This window comes from Dromaius novaehollandiae, chromosome 1 (genome assembly GCF_036370855.1).
Source record: "Dromaius novaehollandiae isolate bDroNov1 chromosome 1, bDroNov1.hap1, whole genome shotgun sequence".
NCBI lineage: Eukaryota > Metazoa > Chordata > Aves > Casuariiformes > Dromaiidae > Dromaius > Dromaius novaehollandiae.
Window position 1 is genome coordinate 85,522,102 of NC_088098.1, and position 12,786 is coordinate 85,534,887.

A 12,786-nucleotide genomic window follows, 5' to 3' on the forward strand; every position below is an offset into this window, starting at 1 on the left:
AGGAATAAAGCCCAATAATTCCTAGTATACAGTTACTAAGGAAATCTTTACCATGTCTTGGCTGCCATGAGAAACCCAGAAAAGTGTTACCTGCATGTGACATAACTAAAACCAGCATTTCTTACTTAATAGTGGCTGAGGATGGGTTGTGGCAGTGCTCAAGAGAAAAGACAGAATGACTATCTGCTCATTCTCACTTCTGGTCCTCCAAAAACTCAGAGGAAAAGCACTGGTGCTGAGATGTAGCAGAAGATGGGTAGAAGGAAAAGGGAATGCTAGGCATTTCCCTGCTCACCAGAGCAGCATTCTGAACTGAAGCACCATCAGCTTGTTTTACGGAAGCTAGACACCACCATTCACACTTTCAGGGACTGGCTAAACCTCAGTCCACAGAAGACACTCAGAAGGTGGTTAAGCAAACAAAAGAACTGATGGAAGTTGTAACTGCTCCCTGGTTTGAGGAAAAATCCTTGGATTTTTTCTGGATGTCCAGGTAGTAGTATAGTCAGGGCTACATCTTTCCACATAGCTTGCTTTTGTTTTTGTCTGTGCCTCTGTCTTGTCATTCAAGCCATTGCTACTGTTTAACTGGATAACTGTGACGCTGCAGATGAAGAACTTGTGAGTCCTGAAGCACATTTATTTGGAAACTTTCATTGATGCCACACATTTTGGTCTAGTAGTGTATTAATGTATCACCATCCCCCATAGACAGCCAGATTCACCTCTGGTCCTGGGCAAGGTTCCTTCAGAGTGCTTTTGAACTTTACATCCTTTTTTCAAGCTAGAAGTGTGTGTTCTCCCCAGGCTGCTCAATGCAAACAGGCCACTTATGCTAACAACACACCTCTCATTTGGACAGCCTGGGGCAGATGGGAAGTTCATGGTGAGGGAAACGTTGGCCGGGAGGCAGTTCAATGTTTTATCATTACCAGACAAACTGCAGTGAAATAAATTGAAGTATCCTGCTGCTCTTGCTCTCTGTGGACACTGGAGGGAGCTGCAGCTTATCGGCATTTGAAACAGTCCAAGTCTTCAAGAGCTGTGGTTCTGTGTCTGAAGTCCCTGATCTGGTATGAAGACTCTCCTTCTAGCGCTCCTATTTGTCACTATCCCGGATCCATACCTCTTTAACCACTTTGCTTTTTCAGAAGGAAAGGGAAAAAATCTGTTATTTTCCCCCCATCCCATGACATTCACAAATATTGCAGGAGAGCCCTCACTGCTGGGAGATTTCAATATTTAATGTTATTCTGCACCTTCCTTTCTCATTCACTTTGCTGTCTTCTGCTTTGCATGCAGCCATCCTTTTCCAGCAAAGGGGAACTTAAGGACATCCACAGCGATCCAGCAGATGACTCAAGGGAAAGCGTTCTTCCCTCTGAAAAGTCCAGCATCAGCGCCTTAGTATGGTGTGAAGAACTGTGCCACAGTAAATAGCACAGGTAACTTGTAAGGGAAACACTTCCATACATATACACCCTAAACTGCACTGACCCCAGTGCCTGTAGGTGTTTATAGATCAGAAGCAGTGAGTGTGATTCAGCAAAAACTTGGTACTGATCCCTGTATGTCGCCAGGGATGCTGTAGTAATGGTAGTTCGATATTTTGAATGAGACACAAAATCAGCCTTCCTGGCAATTAAAATCTCTTGGTGCATTTCACCCCAGAGATGACTGCATCTCAGCAGACAGGTAAGTGATCCCGGTGTACTTCATCTGTAAAGGTCTTGGAGAGGCATTTAAAAGCTGGCTGATTTCTTTCCCTCTATCTCTTTGTCTCACTGGCCTTCACATATACTCACACTAACTGGGCATTAAATTACATCTGAGTGCCAAGAAATTAATGAACTACTGTTAAGATATTTGAATTTATCATTTTAATAATGTAGCACTGGGTGTTCATTTGAATTGGTACTGTGAAGTGGGCCCACACTGATGACTTCTCACTGCCAATGGGTACCATTACTACCTAAGGTCCGAAACCATCCTTCAGCTGTTCCACTGGTGTGTGTGAGCCTGCCAGGAGGAAGAGACATGAGTTCAAGACCTGATCCACCTTTCCTCAGTTTTTGGAGGTAAGGTCTGACTTTGTATCCAATCCACTATAGAAGTGGGAACACCACAAAGCTCAGGAGCCTGGATGCGACCCACCTCTATTTGAAAAATGACCATGCTTTTTGTTGTTCTGTCTATAAGAACAAGGAATTCTTCACCCCTTTATTTCCAAATCAGCAAACAGGGCAGGCAGCCTTGCAGTCACAAAATGCCCTAAGGGAGTCCATGAAACTAATTAATTCATAGTCAACTCCTTCAAATCAGTTCAATATTCTTGAAGAACTGAGTGTGTATACAGTGAGACAAGTCTTCTTTGCTGTTTTGTTGATGTATTTGGCCATGTGCTTCACGCTTCCCAGGACCAAGCAGCCTGAAGTGAGAAACTGTCAGGATCTTGCTTCTTCCCCAGCGCTCTGCTTCAGAGTAACTTTCACTCTTTTCCAGTTCTGAATACCACAATCATCTTTCCTTTCTGGTCCTCCACACTGTGTTAAGGTCATTCTTCCTGGCTGTTTCACACATCCTGTGGTATCTCCCTTTCTCTATGCAGCTGAGCTGAACAATGGCTTCTCTCAGGACCCTTTTTTCAGGACTGCTCTCTGAAGGAGAAAGGTAGCACTTAAAGCTCAACAAATACATAAATTCTCCCTGTAAGCCCAGTTAAGTGTGTCCATATAGAGTTTGGACCAAATGGAAATACCATCTTTAGTTAAACTGGTGCAAGTTTAATGTATGAACATGGCTCAGGCCACAAGTTAAATACCAGTAGCGGTTTAAGACATGACTGGTCCTTCTCCCCTTCTTCCTTACCTTCTGGACATCACAATCCCTGCAGCAGAGTCAGCAGAATTAAGCTTCCCATATTAGTGTGGTGATTCTACAGTGTAGTACTAAACATAGCTGGCTAAAGAAGTCACTACTCCAAGCTGTCTATCCCAGATCTTGCCCAGATAATACTGCCTGTACAAGTTCAGGAGGAGAGAACCTTCTCTTGAACTGCAGTTTGTCACCTGAACTATTAAAGTCAGCTGGCATGTATTTCTATCTAGTTCTCCAGACTATAAACGGAGTCATCTAGGTTCTGCTAAACAACTGGTTTGAATATTCCTGTTTCAAAAACACAGCCTCTGACTGAGGGGTGATACAGACATTAGGAGGCAGTGATGTCTTAAAGCTACTCAAACAGGTTCACCACAGTAGATCTGTCAGAGAATCAGTCACATCTGAGCTTTCCCATAACCATAGTATATGTCTTATTTGAGGTTCAGCCTTTTCTGCCATTTTATTCTCTGTTAGTACTCTTCCAAGATTTTGGCAGGCTTGCCAGCCCTAGCATTCCAAAACCATGAGTCATTCCCTCCCCCCCCCACCATAGCATTTTCAAAAATCACATTCTGAATGGGCTATTCTGACTTTCAAATTTTGAACTTCTGAAGCATACTTAGTTCTATGATTCTCATATAACCTCATGATTCCAATAGTGGGATTTCAGGAAAGCACAATATGTGATGGACTCATGACAGCTAACAATACTTGAACCAGACACATTCTTTCAGTTAAAGCTGGCACTAGAAGGATAGAGAGAATGGGGGTGGGAATGGTAATTAAAAAAAAAAAAAAAAAAAAGGATATTCCTATAAGCTTCTAAATATAAACAGGGAAGGGGACAAAACTGGCAATTTTTAGAGAGATTTGCTTTAAAATCTGTAACATTTAGGAAAAGATCTCTTGTCAATTTTTTTTTTTTTTTTTTTTTTTTTAAACCGGACACTTCCAAAATATGCAAACTGCTGAAGTCCTTGGTATCAGTATTAACAATTGTTGCCCTGCTTCTGAAAAGATGTAAGATAGGAGAAGGGCAATTGTACTGAGTAGGTATCTACAAAGAAATGCAAATGATGCTGTGTGTTAAGAGACAAATTGATAAGAGCTTTATTGTAGGAAAAGCTAAAAAGCATCACCTTTCAGCTTTTTATCCCTCTGTTTCCTATTCCTCCACAGGGACTGTAAAAACTGACTTATCTTTTAAATAATCAGTGATGTTTTCTACAGTTGACATTAGAGGAATCTGAGTAAAGATTTCAGGCATTATTGCAACTACATTGATATAAACCAGTCTCTCCTATAGGTACATCTGACTTTGACCAGATTACTCCAATTTTCTTCTGCTCTTCCCCATCTGCAGTCACTTACTATTCTGATTCGATGGCAGATTGAAACCAAGGCAAATGATATTAATGAAAATCTGTCCTAATGTGATATGCATATATTTAAAGGGCCTGTACTGATTTAGCTCATCTCAGTTTGAAAGAAATGAAAACAGCACCAAACATAGATTGTTCTGCACCAAAGTAAACAGTACCTCTGCAGAATGCCTGTAAAAGGGTGACAATACTGGTAGCTAAAATACCTAATTTGATATTATTCTAATAATTTCTTGCCTTTATCACTGCATCTGCCCTGATAAACTCACAGGAATGCAGAGAAGGCAGAAAGCAGGTATCTTTTTATAAAGAATAATTTAACTGTTCACTCATTACTTCCTGACTTGTAACTGTTCTTAGAATAAAAAAGCACTGGAATTTCATCTGCATGCAGGTGTACAGAATATTTACATCCAGATCAAAACATGCTGGGTTTGCTTGTTAAAATATCTAAATACTATTTTTTCTTATCAACCTAGCCTCTTTAGCCAGCCTCCTTTAGCTATTTACTGCATTTGTCTTCAGTTCTCTTTCCTCATCTGCCATCTCTGGTATTACTCCTTCTTTCATTCTTGTTTTTCCCCCATGCATTCTGTTTTTTAATCTGCATCTGTTCCCCCCACCTTTATTTCTGCATTTCTTCCTCTGTTTCTCTTCTCTTCTGTACATATATTTCCCCCCGTGCTCTCTCTTTCTCCTGGTTTCTCTTTCCGTATAAGCTTTTCTGTCTCTGGCTTTCTCTCTGTCTCCCTGGTTTCCTCTCAGTCACCTTCACTGGAATGTTGGCAGAAACACTTTTTCTTTGAAAACAAAGAGACTAAATAATTAAATGAAAAAATAAAATAGCTAGAAGCAGACAGAAGGTTTCAATTCAGAAGAGTCTGTATTCCAAGAGCTTTTCTTACTTCTTAGCAAAGCAGATAGTTACACTCCCTGACAACCCCCCACCTCACACAGAGCCAGGCTTCCCCCTCCCCTTGCATGAAGACCTTGGCTGAGAGTGATGGATTGCACTGCAGTAAGGGCTGGGAGCACTGCAGGGAGAGGAGGGGGAGGGATGGAGAAAGGAGGAGACACACTGCCAGCGTCAGGACAGGAAGGATGTAGTGTGGACTGATCAAAAGAAGGAGGAGGAGTGGAAAATGGGGAAGTGTGGGGATGCCTGGAAAGGCGTATGTTTCTGCAGACTGCATCATTCTGATTCTGGCTGAACAGACTGGAGAGCCAAGCTCTGAGAGAGACTGAGCCAAAAACAGTACAAGGCAGTATGGGCAAGGCTGTCACTGGGGCACCAGGGAGACAGAGAAAATGGAAAAGCAATGGGAAAAGGGAGAGAGAAGAAGGGGGAGAGGGAGCACACAAGCCTTAAATGGTACAAGAATGATAAAAGAAGGCACAACAACTCTTCTAATCTGAATTTCTTTCCGGAGCTATAACAGGGAAGGCAATGTCAGAGATGTAGAAACATGTAAAAGGTCAAATAAGGCATACTGCAAAGCTTACTGAAGCGTATTTTCATTGTACTCTGAAGGGTGATAACAGTATGACCTTTGGACAGAAGCGAAGTACATCAGCATCTCTGATGCTACTGGTGACAGTAAGCACGTTGGCAGTGTCTGGCTACAGAAGCTCTATTGCCTTGTGAATTTTACCAAGGAGGATGTGCCCTTTCTCTTGGGCACAGTGAGGAATCCAGATCACCTTCTCCCCACAGCACCAATTACAAGTCTGAAACATCACCTGCCTTTGTTGCCTTCAATACTTCTCTTCTTCCTCTTCTGTATTTTTCCTCTGTATCTCTCCACCTGTTTCTTATTCATTATCCAGATTTTTCTCCATTTTTTTCTATTTCCATCTAGCTTCCTTTCTCCTCCTTTTTTAACATCTTTCTCTCAATCTCTCAGAAGTATCATCCACCCTTCCTTCCTCTGCCTCTCCTTTTGCAGATTTTCCCCTTCTCACCCTCAGGCTTAATTCTCCACTGACTAAATGTTATGACAGTGTACTGTATCACCCCTCCTTACATGCCTGTTGCCTGGATCAAAAGGACAAACAGGGTACAAGGCCATGGGGAAGCAGGCCCTACACATCTTCTGCCTGATGGCAAGAGGGAGGTGCCTTACAACGGTGCCGGTGTGGAGGGTACAGATGGTGAAGAGGGTGGAGGGGAGGATGAGAAGAAAAGGACTGTGCCTAGTAGTCATGCTGTCAGCCTAGAGAGGCTGCCCAACCCCTGCAACTTCTCAGAGTGAATCCCTCACTTCCCTCCTTCCTCCAACACAGTCAGAGGCTTCTCTCACACTCACTCCCTCTGGCTATTGCTTGCTCCCTGCTCCCCTCATCCCACCCTGCCATTACACTGCACCAGCTGCAGCTTTTGGCTATGCTGAACTAGTTCTGGCCTCTCTGCAAGGCACCTCAGCCCCCTTTCCTTTGCACCCACGCTGCCCACAGAAGGAGGAAAAGGGTGTGGTTAGCTCATACTCCAGAGAGCTCCCTAACCATGGCTATCACAATGGTGATAAACCCTGCAAAGAGAGGAGGGATTTTGAGATGCACTCACCTGCTCCTTAATCTCCTCCATCTGTTTAATGCAGGCAAGTGGACGAGGGCAATGGTTATATAACCAGACTTGCTGGTGACAAGACAAAGCATAAGAGAATTAGATGAAGAAACTCTCCACAAATGAGATAAGTCTTAAAAACATATTCCCTGCAACACTATCTCATCAGTTCTGGTCCCATTATCAGACACAGAAGTAAAACACCAAAACAAGTAGGGAAAACTCAGAGACACTTTAACCTGCCCTGTGAAGCTCTTCAGCTTGCAGGGCAGACGATCATCAATCTTTCTCCAATGCAGGAAAGCAGTGCCTGTTAAGTATAGCCACCCTGTGGTTGCATCAGAGCCTCCCAACATGCACTGAAATCTTAGGTCATCACTGCAACAGCATTAATCAAAAGCCACTGGGGAAAGAGACAAAAACGGGCAAAAAAGGAGAAAGAAACAGAAGACAGGAACAAAGCGAGACAAAGAAAAAAGGAATTCTCTGGAAATGGAAAGAAACAAGAGACAGACTGAAAGACTGAGAAAAGCAATTGGGGAAGAGAAGGGCCCAGGCAGAGTAATAGGAAGAGAGAGGCAGAGGGGAGATACGCAAAGAAAGAAGCCTTTTCTCTCCAGATTATCCTTTCCCTCAAAGGTCACCTTTCCCCTTTTCTCTAGCTCCTCAGTACTACTACGTCTCCATGAAGTATAACTGCATCTTAGCAGTGATAGATACACTTCCTTCTTCTGGAACTGGGAGGTGATGGTTATATACCAGGGTTTGAAGCCCACCAACTGCTATTCATCCATCCCTTTGTTTCTGTTTGTAACTCTGCCAGCCTGAGCTTCTTTGTGTTTTTCTGTTCTCAAACTGTGCCAGAATAAGGATAGCAGATCCCTCCAACCTTCTTCAAAGTTAGTCAATGAGATGCATGCTCTCCTCCCTTAAGCTCCCAAACAATTGCTATCTGGCAGGAAAAGTCTTGCTATGGCCCTGCTAGCTCATTCCTTGGGGCAGGATTCTTCCCTGTGAGTTACTCCCTGGAGCTTTTCCAGTCCTTGTTTCAAATGCTGGGAAAAATGGGGTTCCCACTCCATCCTTGGGTGAAATCTATTCCATGACTGAACAGATCTTTCCTCCTTTGTCTAGTTATATCAAAAAAAAAATTCCATCTTGGAAAACCTGCTTGTTCCATTCCTACCACTAGCAAATGGATAGTCGCACCCTTCCTATGCTGATTAGTTAAGCTCTACCCCCATCCCTACAGGAAGACTGACTTCCATTTCAGGGTGGGGAAGAAACAGGCGCGATAAAGGGCGGCGGGTGGGGGGAACAAACCTCTTTCAATAGAGATAAATTAGCAGCACCTTTCTACCAGGTCCTCCCAACCTGCTCCGCAGGCGTCTCTGTGCCGCATAAGCAGTTTCTGATCTAGGTTAGCAGTGCTGCTTGGCATGGCCCGCGCTCAAGAGAAAGGCGAAAGAGAGGAGCAGAACGGTACACCCAGCCGGGCGCTCAGCTTGCTGCTGGGGCCGGTTTTATCCGGCTAACGCCGGGAGCCGGGCTGCGGCTGCTGCCGCCACTGCTGCAGGGATGAGCACGCGCGCGCAGCACGCCCCTAATGCCCCGCACTCCCCAGCGGCCGCCCGGCTATGCAGCACCGCCTCCCGCCGCTGCGCCCGCAGTACGCGCGGCTCCTGGCAGTGTCTCCGCCCCCCCCCCCCCACCCCCGCGCGCGCGCGCGCGCGCACCCCGCCCATGGGCGCGCACGACCGCCGGCCCACGCGCACGGCAGCGCAGCTCCACGCAGTCGCCCGGAGGTAAGTACGCGCGTGCGCGTTGCACTGCGCTCTGCAGGCTGGGTACCCCTCCGCTCCGCTGTGAGCGCCTGAAGAGCGCGCGCAGTCACGTGGTTGCTGGCTTGCATAGTGGCGTGACTAAAACTGTGTACGTTAGTGGTTCGCAGTGTGTGTGAACAAAGTGCCTGCTCTCAGCTCTTCCTCCGTGACAAGGCTCCCCTTGTAATTCCCTGTATCTAAACCTTGTTTTCAGCATGCCCAGTGTGTTGAGAGTCCTCTCTTTTACAGGTCTTGCTGTGGCCTTGGTAGCTTGCTGTCTGTGTGGGAATGCAGCTGGCAGCTCCTAACTCAAGCCTGATTTTGCAAGTGAACGACACGAAGATGGAAGTGGGTTTGTCTAATGCATTTGAAATTGCTGTGTGAAGAGGAGTTTAGCACTAGTTAGTGCCACAGCAAGCTGCAGAGTTGTAAATGGGGAAAAGGGGCATAGGAAGGCCTTGTGTTGGGGGTGTGTGTGGATAGAGTTTATCCAAAGGCAGCGAGGAATTAGATGCAATGAAACATTTTCAAGCTGGATGGGTTATGTGCATTACGGATTGATGTGAAAAATTTGGATATTATGTTCTTGAAGGGGAATGTATATTGACTAGTCTGGTGTCTCAGAGATATGAGCCTGGAGCAGCTTGCTGAGATCAGAGCTATGCATGGTGCTGAACTGAAATAGTTTTGGGGTTGAGTCAGTGAAGCCTGCAACTTCTTGCAGACCCCTTTAGCTGGGAGACCTTTCTGTTAGCAGTAATTTCTCCATTTTCTGCTACCGTATGGCAGTTTATTGAGAACTAGAATTAATACTGCAGTCAGAACTGATCAGAAATGGGGGATATATCAGATTCAAGATGATTTTGCGCCATTTTGTATAGCCCTTGTTTTACTTTGGGTGAAACAAGAATAATATGGCCATTTCTCACTGAAAACAATCAAGAACTAGTTTCCCTTCATAGAAGCATCTGTGTTCATATGTGAACCCAAGCATTCATGAGCGAACAAAGGCTGTTACCTTCCCATATTTTTATCTGTTATTCATTCATCCAAATGGAAAGTGCAAACATCATTGTGTGAGTTAGCTGACCAAATGAATAGCTATTCAGACACAGGCAGCCCATAGGCTTAAGTCAGTTGGTATTAATAATTAGGCTTAGCAACATCTGCAGACAAGACTTTCCATCATTTTTCTTGTCACAGCCTCATGCACCCAACCAGAGAGCGCTGTGAAACTTTCTGATGTGAATAATAGAATAATGTCCTGCAGAATGGAGACTTCAGCTAAACTGCTGTTTTCCATTTGTAGTGAACTTAGTGCCAAAAGATGTTTCATACGATCAGCTGTGAAATCTGATTTTGCATACGTTAAGGCTTTCGACCTGTCCTTATGTTATGTATTTCAGCTCACATGGGAAAAATTGCAAAAGAAGGGTGCCAAGAATGCTCAGTGTTCAGAGGCATCCATTCTTCATTGATCAGATATTACAATTCTTTCTTTCCTGAAGGGTAAAACTAGCTAGTCCACCCAACCGTTGAAACTGAGGGCACTACCAACCCTTCTGCTTGGACTATCGCTGTTTCTTTTTTGCTGAGGTCTTTCCCATTACCTACAAATCTATTCTCATCTTCAGTGGCAAAAAAGTCATGCCTCATTCCAGAGAAGTATAGCATCTACATACAACTCAGCTATACTGGCAGTTTTTAGGAAAAACTCTAACGAGCTTTTCCAGTAGTGGGTATGTCCTGAGCAACACATTGGTATCATCTCCTGTTCAAACCTTATAAGAAGTAGTAAAACACTTTCAGGACTCTTTCCAAACTGACTTGAAGTTTCAAGATGATGGGAAATTGCTCTAGAGATATGCTGTCTGACCTGCTCTTTCACTGATTCCAGCATTGTTTTCAGTTCAATACTCCAAGTTTGTTTGTGCTTGAGTTCAACATAGTACAACTCCAGCAGCCCAATTAACGGTAATGAAAGGAATCCAAGGCTCCGTTTTGCATGCAAGAGAGCTGAAAAGGCAAATGGTAGTTGGTTGAATAGATTAAATTCTTACTGAGAATCATAAGACCAAGCTGGAAAATCCTGAACAGTTTGAGAGACAGATCAAATGTCTTATCTTCACTGTGCTGAATCTCTTTCCTGTTCTTATGGAATGACTTCCTCTCAGATTTCTCCTAACTAAACTCTTATTTGTATGGCCAAAAATCTGCATTTCAGGACTTCCCAGCTGTGGAGTTCTCCTCTTTCCATAAACTGTTAACCATGTTTGGGATGTAGAGATACTTGCCATAGAGCTTGTCTACTTATGGGAATACAACAGAAAAAAATCTGGTATTATTACATCACTGTAGTTACAACTATGTAAATCCTTATGTGGACATTCTTTCCTCTTCTGCTTTAAAAATAGTATGAAGCACACACAGTAATCTAGAAAAAAAAATCTTATTCTGAAATAACTTTGTCCACTAGCTGATGTATAATGGTTACACACATCTTCAGCTGAGTAGAGATACTATAATTTTCTGTTAGTAAATTCCTTGTGTATACATACCCTTGCACCTCACAACCTGAAACTACACCTTTAAGAAGTGTGAACTTGATGCTTATGTGTTTTCTCTTCCAGAAGCCTTAGAAATTAGTTATTCTATCAAATTTTTTTGCTGTCAAAGTAACAAAAATACTGACCATCATTTTGATGTGGTGTGTTTGTGTGGTTTTTTTTTAAATCATTTTTTTAATTTACCCTCCTTGGACTTGCCTAAGAGTCAGGCAGATGGGAACCTGGGAGTGCGACGTGGTCTCTGGCTTGCAGCCATGGGCTAATGAGAGGCCAAAAGTACTGGCAAGCAACCTAAACAGACAGGAGAACAGTGCATCAGGTGATGTCTAGATAAATGGGTATTTTGGCCACTAACATCATCTGTGAGGTGTCCTTTTCCATGGCATACTCATTAGGCAAAAGTTTGGAGAAGAGCTGCCTGAATCACATCTGAGGTTTGGGGAGCGAAACTAGGATGTTTGGGGAATCAAATGAACATGTATACCCTCAGGAAAGCTAGTCTTAGAAATGCTCAGCAATGCTTGCATTGATGAGTATTTTAACTATCAGATATAACTTTGCAAGAAGTATGCCAAAGTAGGGGCATATTATATAGTAGGATGATGTATAAATGAATAAACAGTATAAATGAATAAACATTGCAGCAGATATTAGGAGATTTTGCCATAGAACTTAGAGCTCACTACTGTGGAATGCAATCCCATCAACCCAGTTATATATAGGGGGTACTGCACAAAAGGCTTGGATGACATATCTTCATCCTGCAACTGGAGGTTTCACAGCTTGTCTGAAATGGCTCTGGCTGTGCCATGTGTAGATAAACCAGATGTGGGAGGTGTGGAGTATGTAAAGTGTCTGTCATTCAGGTGGGAGAGTGAAGATGGTTAGGATGGAACTGCCACATACTTAAAAGGCAGAGGAAAGCAGGCTGAATTGGCTATATTCGTGATAGGATTGGTGTTTGGGAGTATCATATGTGAGCAAATGGGTATGTCTCTCATTTGAAGGGAAAAGCTGGGAGTGTAACACAAATTGTTGAGCAATATGTATGTTGTTTCCTCAGGACACTCACTGAGTGTGCTGTAACTAGAGGTTATGAAGGTTGGTGAATGAGAATTTTATACAGGACAGAATCAGGGCAGTAAGTTGAATATGTTTGGTGTTTGTGGTGAGACCTGGTGAGACCAAATTTGAAGCAGTGTCCAGTTCTGGGCTCCTCAATACAAGAGAGAGACATGCTGGATTAAAACTCCAGTGAAGGGCCATGAAGACTAAAGGACTGGAGCATTTGTCAAATGAGAAGAGGCTGAGAGAGATGGAATTGTTGTGCCTGGAGGAAAAGGAGGTGTGGGGGTTGTGCTTTAAAAATGTATATAAATATCTGAAGGGAGGGTGTAAAGAAGATGGAGGTAGACTCTTCTCAGTGATGCCCAGTGACAGAACAAGAGGCAATGGGTCCAAACTGAAATATAAGAAATTCCACTTAAACATAAAAAAACTTTCTTACAGTAAGAGGGGTCAGACACAGGAAGAGGTTGCCCAGAAAGGTTATAGAGTGTCCATCTTTGGAG

At 43.6% G+C, this 12,786-nt stretch overlaps 1 protein-coding gene and 1 long non-coding RNA gene across 2 annotated transcripts in view; one reads left to right on the forward strand and one right to left on the reverse strand.

The window, feature by feature from the left end:
- Positions 1-619: 619 nt before the first annotated feature.
- On the reverse strand, positions 620-8,506 carry LOC112992436 (uncharacterized). Its single transcript, XR_003261532.2, has 3 exons — positions 8,149-8,506; positions 6,826-6,897; positions 620-2,657 (listed from the first exon to the last, which is right to left on the reverse strand). It is a non-coding gene; the product is annotated as an uncharacterized LOC112992436 (long non-coding RNA).
- A 58-nt stretch (positions 8,507-8,564) lies between these two features.
- RIMKLB (ribosomal modification protein rimK like family member B) overlaps positions 8,565-12,786 on the forward strand; it is an 85,437-nt gene continuing 81,215 nt past the window's right edge. The window contains exon 1 of the mRNA XM_026115510.2: positions 8,565-8,630. The gene's annotated coding sequence lies outside the window, so the exon portion shown is untranslated. The remainder of the gene's footprint in view (positions 8,631-12,786) is intronic.